The sequence below is a fragment of the Oryx dammah genome, unplaced genomic scaffold (genome assembly GCF_014754425.2).
Source record: "Oryx dammah isolate SB20612 unplaced genomic scaffold, SCBI_Odam_1.1 HiC_scaffold_29, whole genome shotgun sequence".
NCBI classification, from domain to species: domain Eukaryota; kingdom Metazoa; phylum Chordata; class Mammalia; order Artiodactyla; family Bovidae; genus Oryx; species Oryx dammah.
This window is the reverse complement of record NW_024070213.1, coordinates 30,254,049-30,259,699: the sequence shown is the minus strand read 5'-3', so window position 1 is coordinate 30,259,699 and position 5,651 is coordinate 30,254,049.

Genomic DNA, 5,651 nt, shown 5'->3' with positions numbered 1-5,651 from the left:
TGTCCTCTGTAGCTAATTTGGGCTTCCCAGGTGACACTAGTGGTAAAGAATCACCAGTGCAGGAGACGTAAGAGACATGGGTTCAATCCCTGGGTCGGGAAGATCTCCTGGAGGAGGAAATGGCAACCTGCTCCTATATTCTTGTCTGGAAAATTCCATGGGCAGAGGAGCCTGGTGTGCTAGAATCCATGGGGTCACAAAGAGTCGGATATGACTGAGCGACTGAAGCAGCAATAGCCAATGTAAGAAGTGCTTTCAGTTATATCTGGATTCTGCCTTAGTGAAGGTTTTTTGTTTTGTTTTGTTTTGTTTTTTAGGTCAATGGCAGATCTTATAAGGAGAAACTACGACATTTTCCACTGTAATGTCTGACTCAACCTGGTTTCTATTTTTATTGGAGTTCCCACACAGAAACACTAGTGATTACTTTAGAAAACGGAAAGATCAAGGGAAAGTAGGAATTCTGCTCTATTTTGGAGCAAACAGGTCTATGTGAATAAAATTAAGGCAAAAATTAAAAGAAGAAGCCATACAACACTAACTTAGCCAAGAAAAAAAATGTTTATTGAGTGTTTATTTAGCATAAATAGCTTTTAGTTGTCATGGTGAAAGTCAAAAGACAAAGTCCACATCTAAGGGAAATAAAACATATAGAAGTATAATAATTTGTGTGTTTAGTATAGTACACAGAAAATTACACTTGGGTCCAAACGTCACACTTGCAGAGGGAGTCATGGCTCTTACTCAAATCCATGTGATCACAGTGTCATATTCTTCCATTTAAGTTGTAGTGAATAAGGACATAAATGCAGGAAATGAGTCCCCAAAATTGTCAAAACCTACACATGTACATTATTATGATAAAACCACAGTACAGTGGTAAAACCCCAAGTGCCATGACAGTTCTTAAAAGTAAATCTCAGTGGACTAAGAGATACTTTATGGAGATGATTTAGATAATAAGATTTAGATAACTGGAAAAAATTATGCAAAACTCAACAGCATGACTGGAAAAAATGTTATATACATGCCCCACACCCTAAAACATGACAATCTGTAAATGAATCAAAGATTTAAATGCAGAAAGAAAAAAAACATGTATGTTCTAAAAGAAAATAGTACATTCCTTTATTACCTTGGCTTGGGAGGCCCTTTCTAATTAAGTCTCCAAATCTAGAGTCATTTAAGAAAATATTGGTCCAATTCAACCACAGAGTGAAAGAAAAACCTGCTTGGAAATACAATGCAAACAAAGTCAAAAAACAACATGCTCGGGAAAAATATCAACTAAAGTCTCAGGCAAAGGGTTAATATCGCTAATGTATGTGGGCAAATTGGTGTTTTAAATGCCATATCTTTGATTCTTCTCCTAAGCTTTTAAATGCCATAGGAAAAGCATCAAAGATAAGCATGAGCAGTTCACAAAAAATAAAGAAAATTACTATGAAATATGTGAAAACATTCTCAGCTTCATTTAAGAAATTCAGGTTAGAGACTTCCCTGGTGGTCCAGTGGTTAAGAATCAGTCTTCCAATGCAGGGGATGCAGGTTTGAGCCCTTGTCAGGGAATTAAGACCCCGCATGCCACAGGGCAACTAAGCCTGAGCACTGCAGCGAGAGTCTGAACACTCTAGAGCCAGTACTCTGTAACAAGTTAAGGCTCCCCCATGGGGCTTAACTAAAGAAAGCTGGTGCACCACAATGAAGACCCAGAACAGCCAAACATTTTTTCTTAAAGAAGTGCGGGTTAAAAGAAAACTGATATACCACTTTTCACCTATGAGGAAAAATCCCAATGTTTGCTCACACTCTGTAATAATAACATTGCCTATAGGGTGGGGAAGTGGACCTCATATACTGCTGGAAGGAGCATGAATTGATATAACACTTACGAAGGGCAATTGAGCAACGTCAATCAGGTTGTAAAAGCGAATGACTTTGATTAAAGGTCTGGTTTTGAAAGTTAATCCTGCTTGTTAGCACAAGAAGGGCACAATGTATATGTTAGTTTAGTCAGGCAACATTGTCTATTATAGCAAAAGATGGGAAACAATTGAAGTATCTATCAATGAAAGACTGTTAGAGTATATCCTTTCACTCAATGGAATACTATTCTACTGTGCAAATGAATCAGCATCCTATCCACATATCAATACAAGAAGATGGATTGATAGGTGAAAATAGCTTGCAGAAAAATGGAGGGAACAAAAGGACATATTTGATATTGAGTATATATACATTAAGAAACTATAAGCGAGAGAGATAAATTAGGAGTGTGGGATTAACATAAACACACTGCTATATATAAAATTGGTAAACAACAAGGACCTACTGTATAGCACAGGGAACTGTACTCACTATGTTGCAATAACCTAAAATGGAAAACAATACATATAATTGAAGCACGTTACAGTACAGTTGGAACTAAGGCAGCATTTTTCAGTGTTTATTTATTTGGCTGCCTCTGGTCCTGGCTGTGGCACGAGGGCTCTTTCATGGCAGTGAATGGACTCTAGCCGTGGTGCACAGACTCAGTAGTTGGGGCTCCCAGGCTTAGTTTCTCCATGGCATGTGGGTTCTTAGTTCCCCAACCAGGGATCGAACCTGTGTCCCCTGCATTGCAAGGTGGATTCTTAACCACTGAACCACTAGGGAAGTCCCAACATTGTAAATTAACTATACTTCAATTTTTTAAAAAGCTGTAAGGTTATAAAATATATCCTATGTATCTGTACAGTTAACTGGTAATGGTTGTGGACAGGGAGAGGGGCTGTGGTAAGACCTGGACATATGAAAGAGCATTTTAGGGTAAAATTTTTATACTTTTATGGCAAAGAGTCAGACACGACTGAGCGACTGAACTGAACTGAACTGATGGCTTTTGAACCAGATGAATGTATTGTTGATTAAAGTGAATTAAAGTTTTTTAAATAAAAAATTGTTAAAATTGGTTTCAATGTTAAAAAAAAATACAGCAAAGACATTAAAATCTTCAGAAATTTTTATACATTAATTTTGTCTTAAGTTTTCATCTTTTCTCCAGCCTCCTACACTGTGGGAAAATAGCACGAATAAGATCATATTTTTGTAAAACTTTTAATTTTGTATTAGGGTGTAGTCAATTACAATTACAATTGGAGAAGGAAATGGCAACCCACTCCAGCACTCTTGCCTGGAAAATTCCATGGACAGAGGAGCCTGATAGGCTACAGTCCATGGGGTCGAAAACGGTCGGGCACAACTGAGCGACTTCAATATCAGTGTCAATGTAGTCAATTAACGAAAAATGTTGTGATAGTTTCAGGGAAACAGAGAAAGGACTCAACCATACAGATGCATGGATCCATTCTCTCCCAAACCCTCCTCCCACTCAGGCTGCCACATAACTTGAGCAGAGTTCCATGGCTATACAGTAGGTCCTTGTTGGTTCTCCATTTTAAAGAAAGCCGTGTATACATGTCTCTCCCAAGCTCCCTAACTATCCGTTCCCTCTATCTCTCCCCCCAGCAACCATAAACTCAAAGAACAATATGATCTTTTATGAAGTGTTCTTTACAAACATTCTGAGGTCTCTAGTGATTTTTTTTTTTCATAATGTTCTTGCCTAGTTCATAAAGTAAAACAAGCCATGACACTCAGGTCACTAGATTGTAAGAGCTATTTGCTATTGTTTATAGAAGTCAGAGTTCACAAAGCTTTTTCTAGATCTATCAATTTTCTTTGGGAAATTTTTGAGATTCTACAGAACATAAGATATTTTAATTGTAAGACAAGTTATAAGCAGGATTATAAGACAAATTCTGTGTCTTCTTTCAAGCCCATGGAACAGGCTCATTTTGAATAGACACTGTTTTTCAGAGTCTAGCATTGAGACCCTTGTTTTCTTATTTCTAGATTAAAAGAGCTAATGGTTAAAAGAACCACCGTTCTCTTTAAACATTCTGTATTACTTTACGCTCAGATAATAAAGAACAAATTTTATCATCTTAAGTTAATAGATTTAACTGAATGATAAGGAGGAAAAATGAATTCTAACATCCTTAGAAGACAGATTTAATTTAATTTGAAACAACCAAGAAATTTTTCTATTTAGAGATCAGAGAAATAAAACATATGTGTATATTGATATGACATTTTAATGTTTAGCCTAAGGCATACAACACTACATGTGTGTTCAAATGTTGCACTTCCAAAGCCATGGATCTTCTACTTCACATCCATGTGATGAGATTATTCTGAGATAAATCTGGTTTGGGGTGAAAGCAGCTTTCTAAGAAATATAGAAAATCCTGAGGTTTTTAGAAGGGTTAAATACATAGGGAGTTTTCCTTCCAAGGGAAAAAAAAATTCAAACAGAAGGTGATGACAGCTCACTTTTTAGGTTATCTCTTGTTTATTCTACTGGCATGGTATTTGGCCGCCTGCTTTACCAAACACTCAAGGTTGCTGGGCACGTCCTCTTAGCCATGAGGAAATAGCTAGCTGGCTGACAATTATGACACCCACCTGATAGCAGGCAGCTGGTGCTTTCAATTCTTGTTGAAGACGTATGTGGTCATTTCTAATCAATTACATAATTCTAGAACAATGCACAGGATATTTTTAACAGTAGACAAAAATAACACACATATACTAGCCAAGGGCTTTACAAGGAAACATCATGAGCTTATTTAAAATTTAAAAATTACATTTTGTTTCTAGCTCTAAAAATAATGTGAGGGAAGGGAGATGGGAGAGGAAAAAAAAGTGTGCTAAAAATTTGTGCAAAAAGCTTTACACAAGCAGGATGAATGTTAGCTCACTTGTATATTTACAGGATAGATTTTTACTTTAAAAGGCCTATTTTATACGCAAATATTATATTTATGTCCATTCCATACAGATACATAAATGACATGTATGTTTTTTCTGTATGTTAATTTTGGACACCTTGCTAACTCAGTAATATATTTACATCTCAGCTTTAAATTCAGTTCTGTTCAGTTCAGTCGCTCACTCGAGTCTGACTCTTTGCGACCCCATGGACTGCAGCAAGTCAGGTTTCCCTGTCCATCACCAACTCCTGGAGCTTGCTCAAACTCATTTTAAATTAGATGCCTATTAAATGGTTTCCTCCATGTTTCAACCCATACACTAGTCAGATCTTTTAAATAGTCAGATCTTTAAAATTTTAATAGTAATAATGTCTTTGAATATTCTAAGGCGTTTTAAAGAGAAAAAAATCTGCTAAGAAATTGGTTTTGCTTTTTATTTTCTAAGCATCAAGAATGGAATGAGAGATGATGCCTTGTTTTACGTGGACATATTTAAGGCTAAATCATACTGCAAGGAATTTTGTCTATAACAGTAGCCAGTTTTCACTTTAGTCCTGAATATCCTTTATCCTCATTCTTATTTTCTTTTCAGTCCTACTTCAGAATTGTGCTACCTTCACACTATTATATGGATCACTGTAAGCCATGTGAAATATTGTCTAAAAAATGTATACTTTAAATAAGTCAAACTACACAAAGAACAGTAACAAGCAAAATCTTCAGACTTTCATTGACTGTCGTGTTCCAGACATTCTGCTAGGGGCTGAGAATTAAAGGTGAAAACAGCACAATTCCGCCTTTAACCATCTTATAAGAGAAGAAATAGAGGCAAACAGG